The following is a 21,935-nucleotide window of genomic DNA, read 5'->3' as shown; positions in this document are numbered from 1 at the left end:
TGTATAAAGACTAAAGATTTTTCACTGATAATGTATTCCTGATCTTTGAATGCTGGACTTCAGCCTATAATTGTTGACTGATAATTGTTTTCAATCCCAACAGGTCAAAATGCTTATGTATATTTCAAGAGTAGCTGCAGCCAAAAAAAAAAAAAAAAAAAAAAAGGAATTGCTTTTATCTTTGAATGAGTTGATGTATTTTGCAAAGGAAGAACATTACACAGTAACTACTCATTTAAGAAGTAATTAACCTTCTTAAGCTATTTGCATTATTAATGTACTAGTTATCATAATGTCCTAATGTATCTGCATTTCCATTAATGTTTTCTTCACTAAACAAATAAAAGTGGATTGAGTAAAGAGATGACATTTGTTTAATTGTTCATCAGAATTCTCTTCTTCCCCTAATCCAAAGCCCTGATAGTTTGTTAAATAGAAACCCTTAAATGGATACCATTTCATGATAGGTTTTGAAACTAATTATATCAAATGTCATAGTGTTATTTATTTAAAAGGCTTTTCAAGATAACTGTACAAGGGGAAAGATATGTTTTCTTCCTTTTAAAGTGCTTAAAATATTCTATTAAGTTTTTCTAATTTGTTTAGCTCTTTAACAAATGCCCTCAATCAAGTTTAATTTTAGAATCCTATAAAACGTTTCCTGTAAATGTAGTTTTGTAAAACTGCTACTGCTTCTTGCCTTTATGAAAAGGTCTCCTAAACTGGGATCAGCATTATTCTATGCTTGCTCTGAAAACCTTGGCACAGTTTGCAAATATTGGAGAGAAGATATGTTGCCACAAAAAAAACCCCAAACAAACGACCAAAAAAAGAAAAAAAAGTCCCAAACACATGACCAAAGAAGTCCATGCAATTAAATAAGTTTTTCTTTAATTAAAAGACACCAGGTAAGTACAAAATTTCAGCTCTGTGCAAAATGTGTTTATACTTGGGTGAGGGAAGAAACTCAGTGTCTTAGGATGTGTAATTAACCTTAACCTGGGTCTTCTACAGCTTTGTGGTGTACGAGTAGGGAGAAAGAAGAGCCTGAAGCCCACAGAGCATGCAGACAGCAGGGCTGCTGCATCAACACACCCTTGTGACAGGAGCAAGCAGGAGCTCTCATTTACCTGCCTTATGTCACAACATTTCATTTCTCAAGCAAGAAATTAGATATTCAATTATGACTAAAGAAATGCTTGAATAGGAGAAAAAAAAGCAATTCAGAATTTTAACAATTTTTTATTGATAGCCAAGAAGTCTTTTGCTTTGAGAAGTTAAAACTAATGATTAACAACTGTTGAAAAATAAAATGCAAAGGGTATTTTCAACAACACGTAAACACCTGTCCCCCAGAAATTATCTTACTCCAAAGATGGGTTAGCGATACACTCACCCTCCATTGGAGACATTGCTGGAGACTTCACCCAGATCTACTGCCATAGCCTACCATTTAACTTCTTATGAATCCCTAGAGCTTCCACAGGATACAAGCAAAGAGAATTCAGGTGTCTTTAATCATTCTATAGTCCTGCTCTGAATTTCTCCCTGGAAAAGCTCAATTAACTATAAACCACAGAAGCATGCTGCTATTTTTTTTTTTTTTTTTTTTTCAGGACTTTTTTTTTCCTTTCTTTGATGGGCTTATACCACTAACAGAAATGCTTTTATGCATGACCAGCCTTCTCCTTGGGACAATATAACATTTAATGAACCCTGATCAGATTTAAAAATCCCAACAATTTTTGAGTGTTCCATCTTTAGATCCTTGGGTGACTATTACAGTTCCGGCCATTTCTTATTATTGCTTTTTCCCCAGTCTTGTCTCTAAGTGACGTTTCCCAGATGGTTTCTCCAAGATTATATATTGAAATTGGAGCAGCTTTGCTGATTTACACCTGCTAAGTCATCCTTTCAGAATGATACTCATTATACCACACATAATGGTGAAAGCTGGATGAAATAATCTATTTTTTTTAATATTTTGAGTCCTTGCTTGCTTTGAAATCTAAATGCTTGTTTTATTTCTCAAATCAGTGCCTGTAAGCAGCACATTTCACACCATATTTTTCAGCACTCCAAATTTGTTCATAATCTCATATGCAACTATGAAATGCAGTCAGAGGGGTTCTCAATTGTAGGAAACCCAACACAGAACTGAATGTGTGTCTTGGTTTGTTTTGGGGTTTTTTATTAAGTATTTTAACATTGATGATAAGAAACAAGTCAGATAGAGTCTAAGTGTATCTGTCAAATTGGTCCAAGTATTTTAAATGTAGTAGGTTGTGTGCATCAGAACATTTCATTTTTCAAGTTATAAATGTTTTGAGTTTTAGTTGCCACATTGCATTAAAATTTAATTTTTTTGTCATTATTCTCTATTCCTTCAAGTTTTGAGCAAATGCCACCCCCTGAAAGATTTAAACTAGAGGTCGATGCTCTAGTTGTCATGTTTGGATGTTACCCTCTGAGGAAAAAGACAACAGATTTCTTCAATAACCTTAGCTACTCTTTACCTCTCAGCTTTAAACAGTTACATATAAAAGTGTTGAAATCTTCAGCAAGGGAAAGAGGCTCTTTCCAACTCAGTCTCACGTGAATCTATGTGTCAACCGATATTAGAAATATGCCAGTACTAAACGCTATTGAAAAGTACACATTGAGCATGATGGTAGCAATTGTGGTATCAGTTTTGAATCTCTGTGGCCATGAATGAACAAATCATTTGGGAGAGCATGTTATTTGAACTCCTGCTAATTACTGCTTAAGGGGTTCTGCAAAGATTGGTGATTGCTTCCCGGTTTTCCTTCTCAAACTTCTGGTGCCTTTTAGTTTCACACCTTCACCTTTTTTTTAGATCACACCTGAATCAAAAGCCTGTTATGCCCTTAGGATATCTGTTCTTGTAATAATTTTTATCTTGACCATAACTTTGCAATTATCATCTAAAATTGCCACTAAACTATCCTAAGTTGCAAATATCAAAAAGTATTTTAAATTATATTGCTAAATTTATAAGCAGGCTTTAGTGTCTAGGGTTAAAAATTTATCCTAGTAGCCTGAAAGGACATCAGGTTCCATTTGGCTAGTTAATGGTGCATCCTCTTTTGTAGGTTAGTATTGAGCTAATGTAGAGAAATAACAGCACTTTACAACTTCCCCAACAATTTGTGGAAGAAATCCTGTTGCAGAAGAGAAAGCAATTGCTGGGGTATTCCAAAGTCTGTTGATATCAAGGGACTAACCAAAAATCTTGCTGGGGGCTAACACCTGTTTGTTAGAGGGCACAGAAGAATTAGGTGTTCAGAGAAAGATGGAATTAAGCATCACTTCTGCCAGAGCTCTGGATCCAGCCCCAAGCTCCCTGTGACAATTTGTCCAATTCTTTGCATGGCTCTGTAATTTAGATACCCACAGAGAAATGCAGAGATAGGAACTAAATCAGTGTATCTGAAACCATATGTCTGACCATGGCATTATTCTCCCAAACCATTGAATCTCAGGCTTGTTAGACCTCCATTGGAGACAGCCATATGGAAAGACTCATGGACTTTTTTTGCCTCCCATGATTTTGCCCTTCTTCCTTCAAGTCATACTGGCAACCTGTGATAGGTGTGAGTTTTTTTTTTAATTCTTCCTCCAGTCACAACCACACCAACAAGTGTTTGGCCCTAAATAATTGATTTTGGTTTTGGTAGCAGTTGTCATAAGAATGAAAGGCTGGAATATTGCATTAATAAAGGGACTTGAAGAATTGAGAGTAGCCTGAATTTTAAATGCAGACCAATATTATATGGTTTCTATGAAAACTATTCAGACCCCTCCAACAACATTCATGAATCCTGACATCTCAGCTTAACTACACCATAAATGAAACTGCTTCTTAACTCACCTTATCACACAATTTCCAACCTCTGAAATCCAATAATTTTCAGATTTGTAACTGGCAAAGTATCTGTGTAACTTCTGAAATATCACAAGTATTTGCACATAGCCATTCTCTCAGAACTTACTAGAACTGATACAAGTTCAAATTAATTTCACAATAGCTTTAGATCAACATTATTAATTCAGAAACTCAGCCTCAGATATTCTCTCCTTCAGAATCTCTTACAACAATAGTAACAGGGATAATGTAATTGTTGACTGCCACTGCAGAATAAAACCAAACCATCTGTATTTGCTTATTTCTTCCATCATGTACAATACAAAAATCTCTGGGATCTGAGGCGCCTGTTCCTCAGAAAAACTGACATAGATTATTTTTGGAAGTAATTAAGTAGGAGGACACCCAGTCAGAACACATCTTTTGGTTTTACGTTACCAGACATGAAAAGAGGAGGACTGTTTCAGAGGACTGAAGTTTTGATTTTGAAGCAGTATCAAAGCTATATTAGAGAGGCCCTGAAAGTTATACTAGAAGGAACCTGATGAAATGTTGATACCATCCTGATTCTTTAGGGGTGAGTGCAGTTGTCAGTAAAGAACTTTTACTTTCTGCACCTCAAAATTTTTTTCTTTTTATGTTCCGAGAGGAGAAAGCATTATTGGAGATATTTTACATGTTATTTCCCAATTTTCTTCCTAATTTTAGTCTTAATGGTATGACATGGTATTAATTCCATGTCAGAGTCTTCCATTTGCACACATCCAAATAAATTTCATCAAAGGCAGTAGTGGGACAAAGAGGAAACAGAAATTCAGTTGAATCGCTAGCTGTGTACATGAAGATTCAAATAAAAAAACATTGCTTTAGGACCATTGCAAATATTGTTTAGTCAAATTGAGATAAAAGATATGTGTTGTATTATCTATCAATCTAATATTATTTAATCTAATCCAATTTAGGAATAGATACAATACTAAAGAATGAAAAGGACGTCTGCATTGATCCTGACTCTCTAGGAAGCACTGATTTAGAAAAGTATGTAATTTTCTGTCATCATACTTGGGGATAAAGGTCTGAACTGTTCTCTGTAAATCACTGTAGGTATAATACTTTATGAGTTGCAATTGTTTGCTTAAAAACAGATGGTGCTCTGAGAATTCCAGAAGATGTAATGTGAACCTAATAAATTTCTTTTCTTTGTACAGGTAAACTAGGCCAGTATATCTGAAAGGCATTTTTTGTATTCTGGAATTCATGTTTCATGAGTGAGAACATCACATATTTGCTATGGGGTTTGTCCTGATGTACTGTTGAGTGACAGAACTGTTTGGGCTTTGTCTGATAATGAGGGTAGAAAACTATAAAATAACAGTTCCTTTTCTCTTTTTTTCTCCAGCAGGTCCATCTTTTTCAAGGTCCCTCCTTTATATATAGGAAGATTGGTACACTCAGCATGTTAATTTTCTAGGACTTTAAAACTAATGTATCCCTGTCCATAGCAAAAAACTTTTAACCTTCTCTGCCAGCAGCTCTACCAAAGGGGAGAGTATGTAAAAAGGAAAAAGTATGCTCCAGAGTTTGATTAATTCAGATTCATTTCAGATTAATAGCTGTTATTGGTTATTTTTTGGCCATCTTCAGAGGGTTTATTCAGTCCCCAAGGGAAAAAACCTCAACCACCTCTTCCCCAAACAATCATTATTCTGGTCTATGAATAATGTAATGTAATTTAAAAAAAAAATACCCCAAAGACAAACCACAACACCTATCTTCTTGATATCTTCTGGACATGAGCTGAATTCGGGAATATACTCTGTGCTGGAATTAAAGTTGTCATCTTTGAAATGTTTGCAGATCTTTCAGCATTGATGGATTGCTATAGTGTTTGCATATAATGCATATGAGATTACCAGATAATGCAAAGCATTTCCAATTCTAGGTTGATGTCCCACACCCATCCTTCGCCTTTCTTGTCTTTCCTTCTATGGAGAGTAAAAATAGACAGAGTGTACATAAAAGTATAAAAAAAAACCTCTCAGATTTCTAGGTGATAATTTGAATGGAAGGGAATATTAACTTTTAAATCTCACTTTTAAAATTAGATTATGACATGCTAAAACAACTTCATTTGGTAAGTCTTAGTACCTGCCATACTTTGAAGATGGTAGGGTTTGTATTAGTGATCATGCTTCTGTGTGAAAAAAGATGGCCAAAACTACCTTGTTTCTTTACAATTCAGGCAGAGTATATTTTAATAAATACAGACAATCTAAGTTACTGGTTTCCTATTTTCTTTTAGACATGAGTTTCTGATCTGTCAGTTTTTTGTGACATTCAGCAGCATACCAGTGCCAAGAACAGCACCAATGTTTCTCAGCAATGTTTCTGTTGTTTTATTGCTCCACCAAAATTTGCTTCCATATGATAAGAAATACTTTTAAGTCAGATTCAAAGCTGAGTCAGAGTGATCTTGTGCAAATTCGTATCTGATTTATAAATCAACATCTTAGGAAGTCCTGTCTGGAAAACTGTTTTGATGGACAGCATTTCATGGTAAGACAGATGTAAGCACATACATCAGAAGATGAAAAGTAAAGAGCTAACTGCTCCTTCACATTAGACTTTTCTGCACACAAGCTGCTTGCAATTATAGCAAGGTTATCTGGCAGTTTTAATTCTTATAAGATGGTGATTTGTTACCACATTACAAACTTACATCAATCCAAATGGTGTGTGTTTCAAGCCCTCGAGTGTTTCTGACATGGTGTAACACAGCTGCCCTCAGTAGCTGTGACGATCAGAACCTTTCTTTTGAAGAGCATTTCAGTATCAGCAGTGTTGAAAATCACTCATCCTTGGCAGAGTGTGTGTTGTACTAACAGTGTGTAAACAGGCACAGCGCAGGCTCAAACAATTCTCAACAGAGGCATGGGCTGAATGTTGGAGCCTGGAGCGTATCAGGAGTGAGGCACTTAAGAGAGGGTGGGCAAACAAACTTTCTGCTCGTGTTTGGTTTTCATCAGCTACTAGTCACATGGGTTTTTCAACTAGAAAATGTTTTCTGCTGAATCATGACTCCTGTCACAATGTGTTAACTATCCAAATCTAGTAAACAAATTCCACCCTGAGAGGGGCTAGAAATAAATTTATACTCCTTGTATTAGAGGAATTACTTTCATCTATATTACGACACCTTTTAGCCAAACCAGGCTGCCACATAAAGGAAGGAGGTCAAGGTCTTCTCTTTTTTGGGCTACTTTTTTCCTATTCTTTTTGCTTTCTTTTGCTCTGTTGCCTCATCACAATCAATATGGAATGAGATTTGTTTGCCAGACAGCAAGCTGCTACCTGATGAAAATAAACTGAATAAATGTGGAAAGCAGAAAATGGAGTGAAATTTCTTACATGGGGAAATAATTCAACTGTGTTAACCGTGGTATTAGACCTCTTCAAAGAAAACAGTTGAAAAAGTCACTATGGCTTTCAGAATTCATTGTGATACAGAGCAGAATACATAAAAACAAATAATGTAAAAAAACCCTTTTTTTCTTTGACAACATAAAACAAAATGTTAGTGGTGGAACAGCAGTTACTGCATTCACCTACTACATGAAGAGAGTTGTCACATCCATGTGATAAATAAAACACCCACCCACTCAGCCTGAAATACCCAGAGGCCCACTTTTGAGCAACTGGTGACATGTGCTCTGTATGCATGATTACTCTGCAGTCAGGTTTCTTGTGTGCCATAATGATGCATATTAAAGATGGATATCATAAAAGGATTAAGGAGTTTGTGATAGGCATTGTTTTGTGCTGTATTTCCTAGCCCAAGGGATTAGTTGCTGTAAACTGCTCAGGATCTCCACATTTTCCAGATGAGTCAGTGAAAAGAAAACAGTAATGAGAGCATCTAATATGAAACTCAGAAACATGATTGAAGGCTGTGCTGACTTGCAAAATGAATGGTGCTGGTTTGTAGTGTTAGAAACTCTTTGCTCTGTAGAATCTCTTTTTTTTCCTGACAATGAAGTCTGTCATTCCTGAGTAACAACAGGCTCACACTACCATAGCACAAAGGTACCATCACAGCACCTTGTTTCATTTCCACTCAATCACAGTTAATTTACATCTCACTAAGCCATTCTGAAAGCTTCCTTAAACATACATTTTTCATCTTATTGCAAACCTATAGTATTTGTTTAAATAATTTAACTTTGGAGACAGGAAGATTTAGAAGTGACCCTCACAGCTGATGTTCTTTAAGTTGCTGGGAGCTGGTTACTGCATAAAGCAAGCTGCTGAGCTGGATATCAAGTCTCAATATCCCTAAAGATTAGTAAATGATCTGGGTCCCAAGTGCAAAATAAGCATTCAAATGTCATGTATTATTCAAAGCATCAGATATTTCAAGTATGAAAAGACATAGTTAGATGCTTCTCTAACAAAAAGAGCTTCCTATCTTATGAGCTGGAGATGATTTAAACAATTTAGAAGTGATTTATAAATCACTTGGGGTGATTTAAACAGAACTCTCCACAGTTCTCCCACAGCTTTCTGAAATATATAAATAGTATTTTATCTTTGCAGCCATTTATAAAGAAAAAATAATTTCTTATGTTCAATAAACAGAAATTAATTTATTCATTATTTATAAAAGTTATCCTAATTTTACAGAACAATGAAAGTAAGATCAGAACAATATGCTTCTATTTACAATAGAATTTTTATACATCCTTTCCCTGCTAAGTCATATTTGATGGGATTTTTTTAACTGTTTCGCCTGTACTTTCAGAATGTAGTCTGCTCAGAGTAGTAAGTGACTTTCTCCTAATTCAATAAGCTGCTCAACCACAGAGCATTGACAACTGCCTTTGTGAAATCCAGTATGAATTGACTTGTGAAAGTCAATTAGAATTCAGTATTTGGTTAGAGATTCTTATGCACACAACAGCCAGACACCTCGCCAGTCAGATTGTCTCAACATGGATGTGTGTGTAATCATTTTACCTGCAATTTGTTTACTTGCCTTATCACAGAATGAGATCACTACCAACTTAGGGACAAATTAAATCCATTGCCCTTTAGCACTAGGGGTAGCCCATTCAGCCCTCTGCTGCCATTTTTTAGCAGCCTACTGATTTCCTGCTTGTAGATAATTGTATTACAATGTGCCATAAACCCATAGCAGCAGAAGTAGTGTAAACCCATCTCAGTACTTCTGTTACCCTTCTTCCTAAGGAATGAAGAATTGATTCCTCCACCCCTCCTACAGTCAGTCCTCTGACATTGGCTACAGCTGCTCTTTGTCACATCTTATGGGCGCACAACGAGCATGACACGGCTGGCACAGGTTCCAGCAGTGCAAACAGAAAGTGCATTTTTGTTGTCCAGTGAGTAAATTACAGTGGCAGTCATGATGTGGATTACACAAAAAATAAGCTGAAGAGAGATTCTAGATTTCCATAGGTCAGAAAAACATAACACCAAAACGAACAAATGTAATAAAAAGATAGATTGGAACTTTTAGTTATCAAGAGCCCAGAAAATAATAAAAGAAAAAACAAAACAAAACAAACAACATGAAAAATCAATCCAGGTACACCTTTGCAGGATTCCTGCCTGAGAAGCTGTGAGACTTTATGTTCTCAGGCTAGTCAACCCTTCTTTTATTCTCTGGACTGCCATGTGAGCCACTGCTGTGTTTCCCTACTCTCCATTGGAGCATGCCTTCAAATCATCCCTGTTACTAGTCTTGTCTCTTTTGCTTTTCAGTTTTGGAAACGGAAGCGCAGCGCTTCCCACCACTGTGATAAACCCGAACCAGCTGGAGAACCCTGAATGCACGGCTCATGCAAGGGAGCCTGGAAGCCCCAGCCGCAGGCTGGAGAAGCCCCTGCCTGGCTCAGGGCCTTGGTGCCTTTTTCCCCTGCCAGGGAGATGCGCCGTGGCGTGACCCCCGTGTGTTCCCACATGGCCTCGCACCTGCTCAGCCCGCTCATCGGGCAGCAGCCACGCTGGCATCTGCCTGCCCTGGCGTTCTTTGTGGAGGTGAGCCTGATGGCCACTGTTCTGGGTGGGCATGAGAAGTGCTGTGTGTTAGCAGAGCGTCCTGGAAGGGGCTCACGAGAGCCTTCTGTGGGAACAGGCTCCGCTCCCTGGCTGGGAACAGCCTGGTTTTGCTGCTGTGAGCGCAGGCAGGAGTTGAGGCACGAGAAGAGGCAGCAGGCAGATCGTGTTTGTAGGGACCCGGGCTGCGCACCCGGAGCGACACGAGGAAACAGACTCGGGGGAAGGAAGATGTGCTCGAGCTGGAGTGCCTGTGCTGCAAGGAGCAGAAGTAATTCAGCCTTGCCAGGGTTTCTTAAGTGTGTGTTGGTGTTCCCTGGGAAATGTACGCATTTGGGGAAGTGCCTTTGTAAGAGAGGGGCTTGCTTCTCAAGCAAAGGGCTTCCCCAGGAGCCCCCAGTGAGGTAGCTGTCCAGGTCCAGTGAGGTCCAGCTGTCTCTCTTTGGCTCCCTGTGCTCTTTTCCATCCTTGAGGCTCCTTGCACTTGGCAGAGGGGCGTGGGATAGGACAAGGATGTGAAGAAATATGAATTATATTCTCTTGATGCAGAGTGTGATTTTATACAATCTCTCTCATGGTGCAGATGCTCTTCATTTCCACTGTGTTTCTTATTCTTGTCAATACATATTTTAATTTGCTCTGGCATTCTTCACATAGAAAAGCTTTCCTTGTGTCTTTGATTTACCTCTGCAAATGTTGATATGTATCTTCAAGTATCTGAATTTATCCCATTTCTTCTCTCAGTTTCATTTCAGAAAATGTCAGAATTACAGATGTACACTCTAAAGTATACAAGATTTCTGTGCAACAGCAAGATGAGTAAACAGTGGTACAGCCCAATCTACATTACCTTTAGTGGTTACCAAAGCCAGTAGGTATTTAGAAAAGTGTACCTTACAGCAATATTACAAATAGATGGATATATTCCTGGCCTGTGTGTTCTTGCCTTGATGCAGCAATATTGTGTTTTATGAACTAACAAAAAATTTTTCCACTTAGGTGCTTGAAAACTGTGGGAAATGAAAACTCCCAGTGTGGGATATAGAAAGCTCCCAAGGCCTTGAACATACATGAGACTGATTTTGCAATAAACTCTCTTTTGAAATGCGTTTTCAATCAACCCTTTCTACATCCTGAGCAAAAGTGTTGATTTATTACTGTTTTTCAGATCAGAAGTGGAAAAAATCTAATACAGACAATAAACAAATCTGCGTGTATGTACCATGCATGTATCTGGTTGTGTCTCTGTTGTCTTTAGCCACATCGTCTACAATAAGAGGCACCAGATACATTTTAAGATGGTATGCAATAGTGTTTAACTCATCAAGGACCTTCATGGGGAATTTGCCTTCATCCCCGTTTTAACCTTGGTGGTTGTGAGTTGCTTAGGTGCAGTTCTGTGTCTTGTGGCAAGAGACACCATTTTAAATGTGTGGGTAGTACAGAAGCTGAGCTGGTGGAAGAAAAACATTTACATCTTGAGTAAGCATCCTGTGTGACAAATGCAGAGACTTAAGGGTATAGGCTTCAAGCAGTTCAAAGCATGCTTGGCCAGTCATCCTGGGCAATTGAGACTACATTTTATGAAACTTTTTGCTCTGTTCATGGTTATCATCGAAGTGGGCAGGGGTCATGTCTTGGTGGAGGTGAAGATGGGTAAATGTCTCCTAAATTACTTCACAATAAAAATTTTAGTGAAGAATTTAGAAAGAAATCTCCGTTACACATGTGAGCTTGTTGGAAAACAACCCAACCCAGTCCTATTTGTATGCAAATGTTGTCAACAGATAATGCTAATGAGAGTTGAATAATAATTTGAATTTTATTCAACTTTGATTTAACTTTGAATAATAATTATAGATCTTGTAGGTATCTGGGCAGAGCAGGATCGCAGGGAGAAGTGGCCTGAGCAGTTTCTGCTATACTGGCAGCAGGGGTAAAAAGCCCTTTCATTGATCTCAGACCTAAGGCAAACAAACAACCAAAAAATCAGAGATGCCAGCCCGAGGCTACCTGAGGATCCCCACTGTGGTGCCATGTCGCCACAGGCCCCCAGCTGGGTAATAATTAGCATTGACTCCATGATTGCAGAAGGCTGATCAATTGCTTTATTATATCATCCTATACTATATTATACTATACTTATAAGAAACTCAGAAACCCTTACAACCAGTCCGATACAGCTTTGACCTAATTGGTCAATCCCTCCAAACACCATCCAGTGTCCAATAAAGAAATCACCCTTTGGTAAACAAATCCCCATGACACATTCCACTTGTGCACAACAACCGGTGCAGCAAGTGGAGATAAGAATTGTTTCTCATTCTTTTCTCTGTTCTTCTCACAGCCTTCCCCAGGAAAGTGCCTGGGGAAGTCTGTGCCTTCTCTCTGTGGTCAGAGAGCTGCTGCCACAGTGACAAGTTTCCAGAAGACACATGACATGCTCCAGCTACCAAAGGTGCCATGCGCTGGGAAAGGCTCCCAGCTGCCCTCCAGCCCCTGCCAGTGCTGGGGCAGGGACTGCCCCATTGCAGCAAGGACACCAAATGGGCCTGTCCAAAGCAGGCAGCTAAGTCACCTCAGCTGTTACTCAGGTGATTTTAATTATCATCACTTTTCACTACTTAGATCTGACTTGCTCTCAGGTTGGGCATTGCCCTTTTAAATGGGTGTAGGTGGGTGCCACCTGGATCTGATGAAAGAAGAGCAGGGGCACCTGTGGCTGGCTCCCCAGGATGGAGGATCTGTGGAGTCTGCAGGAGTTGGCTCTTCAAAGCTGGTAAGGGAAAACTTTGATTGTTGCAGTGTGCAGCTACGCAAACGGAGCAAAAAGGCTTTGTGAATTTGAGGTGGGAGTTTCTGTTTCCTAAACCTAAAGCTGGAGTTTCTATTCTGTATTTTTACATGTATTCATTCTTCTCCCTGGAGTTACTCCCATTGGATTTTACCTATAATGTAGTCACACTAGGCATTGTTCTATTGGTTTCACCTTATCTCTTATTTTCCCCTATATAACCTGTGTCTGGACCCCAGATCGGGGTCACTTGTATGTGCGGCGATCGAGCAAATACAACCTACTTTGGACTGCACAACAAGTGTCCAGTCTCTTGAGTCTCTTTATCCCGGTCTTGATCGCGCTCTCTAAACAGCTCTGTCCGTATCAAGCGAACCCGCAAAGGTGTTTGTTGCTTCTCTCTGGCTGCTCCCGGAAGCACCTGGCCAGCGCCCCGGGAAACTGTAACCAGGTGAAAACAAGGAAGTCGGAGAGAGAAAAGAACGAAAAGCAACATTTGATAAGCATTGGCTTTTGTAGCTGTGATGGGGTTTGCTTCCCTCCTTGAGAAGGTAGAGAAGTTGTGGAAGAGCGCAGGGCTACCATCACCTGGGAGGAAATGCACTTTGGTGCCTGGCTGAGGCATGGGCTGTACAACCTGCGGCCAGTCCCATGCTGGTGTGGCTGCAACAGCTGCAGTGCAGTGTGAGCTCAGGAGAATGGAGCTGTAGCTGCTGCCACTCTTGGCTGTGTTTGGAAAGCAGAAAGTAGGAACTTCAGTCATCTGTTGTGTTTGACTTTATTGTTATTTAAGATTGTATTAAATACTGAGCATGAGCTGGGATGCAGATTGTAATTGTGTACCTTTCCAAAGATAGATACGGATGCTATTAACCTGTGCCCTGTTTATTTCTTCTGACTCACTAATTTACTGCAGTGGTTTTTATAGTGCATTTTTACTGTTGTTTAAATGTAGTGGGAGAACATACATATTGGGTTTCTTTGCTTTTGTTTTTTCTAATAATAAAACCACTCTCTTCAGCCTGGTGAAGATGGGATCTGCTTCTGTCCTTGTACACAACTATGGGTTTCTTTACATGGTTTCTCCCTCCCTTTTCTGCCTAGGCTTTCTCACCTGCAGTGTTCAGTAGAAAACCAGCTGAAAGGCTAAACCTCAACATAACTGTGACCCTCAATCAATAATTCCTTCTTTCAGTTTCTTAAAATCTCTTTGTCCTGGGCACTCAGTGTGGCCTTTTTCCTTGAAGCTCTTTAGCTGTCTTGAATGCTTATGGTGTAAAAGGTAATCTCTGATCTATTTTCAACTCTCTGCCCAGATGGAGACTGCTGGAAGGGAGGTAGGACTGGTACGGGAGACCTGGCAGTTTGTCCAGGAAGCAAATCTTACTGAAATAATGGTAATGTGGACAAGGCATGTGAGTCAGGGTGGTGAGCTCAAATGTACAAGTACTTGCAGCTTCCCGTTAGCACTTCATCGTTAAAGGGTATGGTCTCTTCTTATTTCTGTCTCTTGTAATCTTCCGTATTTTCTTCCTCTCTTTCTTTCTGTGACTTTCTGTACACGACAGATAACCTGTCACATACTGTCAGCTTGCTCAGTCACCCAAGTAGCAATAACGGTCGTGTAGAAGTTGTAGGTGCAGAGTAGGCAAACGTGTCATGCCTCTGTGTGCCCTCTGCAGGCAAACCTGCTTCCCAAACCTTCAGTCAGACTTGGAAAAAAGGCTTGCCACCAATACTTTGTTGTAGTTTATGCATTAATGATGCAACACCTCTGTCTCAGCCCATTTAAGCCACTGCAGAGCTGGAATTGTTGCTCTAGCAGCAGATGTGCTGGCAGGGTTCTTACAGCTATGTAAGATGTGCCTCTTCTAGGACAGATTTCTGCAGTTTTGTGTGATAAAAACTATGCCTTAAACTGCTCCCGTGCAAGTCATGCACTCATGTAGGTGTGTTCTCAGACATAGATATTTATATATATGCCTAGTGAGCGGCCTCCTGAGGAATAGGGACAAATGTGGAAGGAAACTGGGCTAATAAAACATGCTTCTGCTTCAACAAAAAAACCTGTCTTCCCTTCACAGAGAAGAATATAAACTTTTTCTTGATTGGCCTAAAGGAAATAAACAAGTCTCTCAGTGTCCTGATCTATCTTTTACTAGTCTCAAATTATTTAGAAAAGTTGTAAATTTTTTGTTGTTGCTGTGGGGGTTTGGGTCTGCACTTCAGACCTGTTCTCCCAGCAGTCAGAGAGCTGCACAGCTGCTGTGGGTGGGGCAGGTGCTCAGGTAATTAGCAACAGGTGCTTGGTAATTACTAACAGCGAGGTGAGAAGTTGGCTGGTGCCTGGCTGAGGGTTTGGGGACTGTGCTGAGAGAAGGGATAGCGAGTGGAGTGGAAAATACTAGTTACAGAGGCAGGTATAGGTGGCTGTCTGGGGTGTAGCTGGGATTTAACTTGTTTAGGTACTACATTTCATGGACTTGATCACAATTTATGAATAATTGAACATTTAACTATGAGATAGGACTACTGAGTAAACTCAGCATTTAGAGTAGCAACTAACATGTAATGCAGTTTCTTGGTGTTTTTCTCAGAAGCTGTCTTAAAAACATTGAAGTCCAATTATAATCTTCATAAACACAAGTTAATATCTTTTTGTTAAAAACAGAAGCTGAAAGGGCTAATGGATTTTGCATTCAGTAATGTACACATTGTAAAAGAAGTGTCTCTCTTGTTCCTGTGACTAGCTTGTCTCTTCAGGCTAGAAAACATTTCTGGGAGCATTTCCTTGCTGCTCTATATCCCTATCCCCTTGGAATCTGATGCTAATACTACATTTTTCTAAAATTAGGCTTAATACCTTCTCTAGGACCTTTCATTTTGTAGTTTACACCTGTCACTTGGTGGGAGGGGGAAGGTCTGATAAGGTTTATTTTCTTGTAGGCCTCTCAAATTGCACCTCATTTTATTTAGCTGCAAAATCCTGAATCACACTGACAGGATGCCTGAAATGGACACTAGTAAAGAGTTAAAAAAAAAAAAAAGCCTGATATAGATGCTATCAACTATATCAACTATTTTTAGTTCCTGACAGTGCAGTATTGCTCTTACCCAAGGACTATACGTGTTTCTTTCTCTTTTTTTTTTTTTGCAGCTCTCAGTTCTGAAACAAAATACAAAGTAAGGGTATCCAGAGTAGATGGACATTATGAGAATTAGGGGGCAATTTGACCATACATTGATCTGTATGATTGCCCTCCTCTGTGGAAGATTGTAGTGGTGTGATTGCAATCATTTCTGCTGGTCAGTGTTTTTAGTGTTAACATAGCTACCCAGGGAGCCAGCCAGGTTTTATGGCTGCCTTTGGAACTGAAAGAAAAAGAGAAGAAAATGCCTCTGTGGTATTTTACTATAGCAGATCCACATGCTATTGGTGACACGTAACAACTAGATTTCATACCTAGTAACTACTTGTGGTGCAGTCTTAAGAGTGCTAGTTGTGAGAGCTGCTTCTGTAGAAAGGTGATTTCTATTACTGCTGTGTTAATTCTTCCTCTAAAATGAAAAAAACCCGAAAACTTCCTTGTTGCTTCCAGTTGTTTACATAAGTGTTTGTTCCCCTGTTCTGAAGAGTCAGTGCTAAGCAATACAGACTAGATCTTGGATGCTTTAATTCTGCAGCCAAGATACCCAAAAGGTACAAGAGCTGTATGCAAGCAAGGGTGTGTTTGGATGGTGGTCTGGGATAGAGTATTCTTCTCTGCAGTTAAAACTGGCCAAGTTTAAGCTTTTTAATTGACAGGCATTTTTAACTGGAAAAATACAGTTTAGAACTTTAGTCTTGAAATCCCCATAGTACATAATGTAAACATATAGCATATTTTACAAGCTCACTTAGGGAACTGGTTGCAATTAAATGTTGCCTCCTGAGGGGTCTCAAGTTGTGTGTCTTAAAGAAGAAGAGAAATAGGAATTTACGAGAGAGGAAACAGAACTCCAGAACTTTTCACTACACCAGGTCCTGTACTGAATTGGCTGTTGTGAAAAATACAGCCAGGACCATGAAACTTAGCAGTCTGAAGAAACTGCTGTACAGCAACAGCTTAACTTCAGTGTGTTTGAGCCAGTGCTGCTGGCAGCATTATCTCTGCATCCTGGGACACTTCCTGGTTCCTGTGCCTTGCTGCTGCTTTCACATGGGGCTGGGGAAGGAGTTTGGGTCTATGACCTGGCTGGTGGTGAGAAACAGGTTCATTTTTGTGTGATGAGGTGATGGTGTGCACGTGTCTCTGTGGCTTAGTGCCCTTTGTGAGATTCTTAATTGAGCTAGAATTTCTGGAGTGCTTTTTTTTTTTTTTTTTGGGTGCTATTAAGAGAAATGCGTTGTTGAAGTTCCTGAAATGTTCTGTTTTCATCCTTATGCAAGATAGTGAGGAATACACTCTTTTCATCCCTTAGGTAATAATTTGCTTTATTATTGCACTGCAGTGATATAGGATTAATGTAGGTTACAAGTAGTAACAGAATATGAAATAAGACAACAATAAGCACAAGAGCAAAAGATAAAAATAATCTCAGGAATTAACCTAGTAGTTTGAGAATTCTGTGAATATAAAATGCTTGCAACTATGCTTAAATCTATTTTTCTTTCTGATAAAGAATGTGTTTTCAAGTATTTTGTATACAGGGTTCACCTGGGGTATAAGAACTTGAAGAATTTCAAGTGTGCAGCTTCAGGAATGAAATAATAAACTTTTGACTGAAGTTGTCAATCTGAATAAACTACTAACTACCCCACAGCAATTACAAGTTATAGCTAATAAAGGTGCAAAAAAAACAACAATTGCTCTTTTTTTCCTTTAGCATTTTTCCCTGGACCTGTAAAATTTGTTTTTCTGCCTTATTCCTTAGTTAGCTTTCCAAACAATTCCATGTCCTCAATAGACCTTGAGAATTGTCTCATGAGTAGATCTGAAAAATCAGTTTTGAATATGGGAAATTAAATGAAGAGTCACACTTCATAAGCACTTCATAAGCTTCTGGATTGAAAGCTTTTGATAATTCAAGTAGACATTGCTGAATGTTCAACCTGCTCTGGCAGGTTCCAGTCTCTGAAAGGTGGGCAACTGCAACCCCTGTGTTTGCACAGAAAGGCAAGTTATGGGATAGCTAGGAATTGGCTCTGGCCAGTTGTGTCCCAGGTGTCATCTTTAATAGTTGTTTTACTCTTATATTATTAGTAACTAGGCCAATGGGCCAATCACCTTTAGTGTTTGGTTGGTTTTTTGTTTTTTGGTTTTTTTTGGTTTTTTTTTGTTTTGTTTTTTTTTTGTTTTTTTTTTTTTTTTTTGTTATTTGGGGTTTTTTAATTTTTAAAAATTATTTTATATTATATTTGTTTGTTATATAAATTGTATTATATTTGTTTGCTTTAGCTTCTGTTTGCTTGTTTTAGTTTTGGCCAGCTGCACTGGCAGGTGGCTGTGACTGCACTATAGTACCCCCAGCTGCTGCCAAGCTCTGCTTTGTGGGACCTTGGCCATACATAAATGCTGCTGTATATTGAAAGAAATGTTAACATGAAAAGAAAATGATCACAAATGCGAGCCAGATACATTGTCATGTACTAGTGTTTATGTAGCAGTCAAGTATAATAGTGATTTAACCACATGTGAGGAGACATTTTCTACTTCTGCTATGTAAAACATTTGGGATTAAACTGATTTAAATAAATTAAGGGCAAATGCAGTCTGGGATGATGTTATATTGAAAGGCCTAGAATGCCTTCTGAAGCAGATATTGTGATCCTGACTGATAATTCTAGGAGAATTTTCTCGATTAAGCACTTCTGTGAATCTTGGTTATATCTGATAAGCAGGGAAATGGTATCCCTAAATATAACCAAACTGTATTAACAAGAGGATTAGAATGATTTGATGTAGACACTTTTCTCACTAAACTCTTAAAGAAGATTATGTTTGTTTAATCTTATAATTTAAGTGCAGTGGAAATTTGGAAGAGCTGAAATTGACATTCATTTATTTAAATAGCTTACTTTGGGTCTGAATGCATTATCAGAGAGGCTTAACATTGAAACTACTTCTAAAAGTCTGAATTTCCTATGTAGCATGGTCAAAGTATGATTTCTAATCTCTAACTTCTTTGCAAAGCACTCTGAATTGATCTGTTGAATTAGATGCATCACTAAATTCCTATCTGCATTTATAGGTGAGTCCTCATTGACAGAAGGTTGGGGTGTGAGGGAAGAGAAGGTATTCAGTGACTTCTCCCTGCACAGGGGTTGCTTTCCGTGTTGGGATTTTTCTCCCAGTGATTAACTGATCCTTACAAACAAACATGAGCAGTTACCAGAAACTGAGAACTAGGAAGTTTCACAGTTTAGGACTATCTCTGTCAATATCACTGTTTCAAAGAGATCACTTCAGTCAAAATGTTGATATATTTCATTTTTAGTCAAACATTGAGCTCTGTTGCTGTTCTGTTTGTTTTGTAAATAAATGACATTTTCATTGCTGTAAATGCTCAGTTGTTTGATAGCTGTTCCACCTTTCACTGTTAATTTCAGTTCATGTATCTCCGGTAGAACTGACTGCTGCACTGAGGATTTCTCTTTGGTTTATTGAAAGGGTGCTTTACAACATCAGTCCAGGTTCTCTTAGGGCACGAGGAGCCCCACTGACTTGAGTACATGGCCAGTTTGGGAAAGAGGGTCACTGTGAAATCCGAACAGAGGGGAGCAAAGTGGAGCTTGGATGGAGCTGCCTATAGAGGTCAGGTTAGATATCTCTTAAATACTTCACTGGGTGGGGATTTGGAGCTGTGGAAACTGTATTGATGGACTGCTCAGACCCACAAACTAAGCAAATGGGAAACACTCCTACTTAGTTTTGCCATCCTGTCTATTATGGGGAAAATTTACATTTTGTTTTAAATTCTACATTTTGTTTTAAATTTTAAATGTTTGATTGTATCAGTCCTGGCTTTTGGGTTTAGGTCTATCCATTATTTAAATCAAGAGACACTGTGAAAGTGTAAGGCAGTTACCTTCCTACTGCCTGGAAGGCAGTTTCTTTCTTTTATTCTTGTTTCCTTCCTCAAACATATCTCTATGAAATCTAGTAAAAATAATTCTTTTAATTCTTTTATTTAATTCAAGCAAAACCTCCTTCTTGCTCAAGAACCTGTGAGGCAGTATTTGTATGATGATCTAACTTCAATTTTTCTGCCTTTCTAAGAGTAGAGATAGGCTGGAATGCTTCCTGGGGAAGGGGGGACAAGTTGCTCCATACAGTTAAGAATTAATTGAGGTTCATGTTCAATTAGACATCCTAATACATCTCCATACTTGAGCAAGTCAGAGCTGTTGTACCGGTGCTTAGTATTCCTGTAGCTTGATGAATCTAAGAATGTCTTAGGATTCTTCCCTTGAAATTACCTTGCTGTTGTTAGTAGCAAAAAAAACCCAAACCCAACACAAACATCAAAAAACACAAACCCCCTTAGCATAAGAACTCCTGAGGCTTTTGTTGCAGAGTTGTGTTCACCCTTCTTTTTGGATAAGCAGGAATTCTTATTTGAATCCACACCGTGCCTCTGGTGGATGCTCTTGTGTAATATTCCCTCTTCAGCTTTGACTCCTTTGTACCATTCAAGCCCAGAAGTGAGTGTGGGGGTGGAGATAAAAAAAAAAATGAAGCAGTTGGATAGGAGCAGAGAGAGAAGAGTTTTAAACTTTTTTTTTTTAAGATATGACAGACCCATTGTATTGTCTGTCTGCCCTTCTTAGATCTCTTGAGGCACTCAGTAAAGGAGAGGAAATGATGGACTGCTAGGAGAAAGAAATGGAGGAGCACCAGACTCTGCAACAGCTTTGCCACACTTGTCTAGTGTAACTTCTAGTACATGCCATCAGCTAGTAGGGGTTTTAATATTTAGTTTGACAGTGGCCATAACAAACAACCTCCTCAGCAGAACACTGATTCTTTGAAACCTTTATCTTATGAGTCTTTGAAGTAAATTCTGTGTAAACATACCAGCAAATCAAAGCAAACTTGTAAAAATCCCTTTCCTAGAATGTTGTGGGTTGTTTTCTCTTTTTTTTTCCTCCTCTAGCTGTTTGACACTGGAATCTCAAGTGAGCTGAGAGGAATATAAAGAAGCAATGTTTCCAGAGCTCCCTCTCTGGACTGAATGGGTCTCTGAGTAGTGGCAAATTGAGGTCTGTTTTCTGTCACTGCCCATGTCAAGGGTGTGAGCTGCTGCTTTCATCTTCAATAAGCCCCATGAAGGGTTACATCCACTGGGGGAGTTGGTTGGTGAATGTTACAGCTTGATGACCAAGACTTTGAAACTGAGCTCATGGGTTTAAGTTGTCAAGTCTAGATATACTTTTTCTGATTCATTTTCTGGAGTTTTTTCTCTTTTGTTTCATGATCTTTCTTTAGGTAAGCCTTTTATCATTAAATTGTGGGTTTCAATTTGTTCGAAATCTACCTCTGGACCAGGAACATACCAGTAATCTCAACAACAGTGGCTGAAGGTGTAAAATGTCTTTATTTACAAATTCAAAAAAATGTGACCTTTAATCTTTCACATTTTCCTCTAAAATATGAATTTCATTGATTTTTAAAGCCTGTTTTCTCTAACAAAGAAAAGAAGCATATCCCTGAACAATGACAGATTATAAAAGGTTGCAATTAATTTTTTAGTTTGAATCAGTTAAAAATATTCTGAGGCCAGGTATCACAATTTTTGTTTGAGGCAATGGTTGTAGCTTTTATCCAATTAGCGATTTTATCCAATTGTTTGCTCTTTGGTGCCTTCAGGTGGAATGAGTAGCACTACCAGTAGATGGTTTTGACCTGCTGACAAATAACACTGCTTAAAAATATCTCAGAACAAAATAGCTCCTTATCCTTGTTGCAGGGCTCATGTTTTCTTGGCTTACAGGAAACAAAAGCAGCTTGGGGTAAGTGAAATCTCTTTGTGATTGCATGTTGTGCAGAGAGCTCAGGAGCTGGTCCTGTCCAAGTAGGGACACGGAGAACATTGATTGAGGTGTTACACTGTCTTTCTCAAGTTGGTTTTTTTTTTTTTTTTTTTTTTTAAATAACAGCTCTCTCAAGTGAAAATTTTAATGAATTATTAATTTTAGAAGCT

At 38.8% G+C, this 21,935-nt stretch overlaps 1 long non-coding RNA gene across 1 annotated transcript in view; it reads left to right on the top strand.

Annotated features, from left to right (window-relative positions):
• LOC128810121 (uncharacterized) overlaps positions 1-10,820 on the top strand; it is a 60,488-nt gene extending 49,668 nt beyond the window's left edge. The window contains exons 2-4 of the long non-coding RNA XR_008437945.1: positions 4,849-4,924; positions 9,665-9,940; positions 10,703-10,820. This is a non-coding gene — a long non-coding RNA (uncharacterized LOC128810121). The remainder of the gene's footprint in view (positions 1-4,848; positions 4,925-9,664; positions 9,941-10,702) is intronic.
• Positions 10,821-21,935: the final 11,115 nt, after the last annotated feature.

The sequence above is a fragment of the Vidua macroura genome, chromosome 7 (assembly GCF_024509145.1).
Source record: "Vidua macroura isolate BioBank_ID:100142 chromosome 7, ASM2450914v1, whole genome shotgun sequence".
In the NCBI taxonomy this organism is placed as follows: domain Eukaryota; kingdom Metazoa; phylum Chordata; class Aves; order Passeriformes; family Viduidae; genus Vidua; species Vidua macroura.
This window is presented reverse-complemented; position numbering and strand designations above follow the sequence as displayed.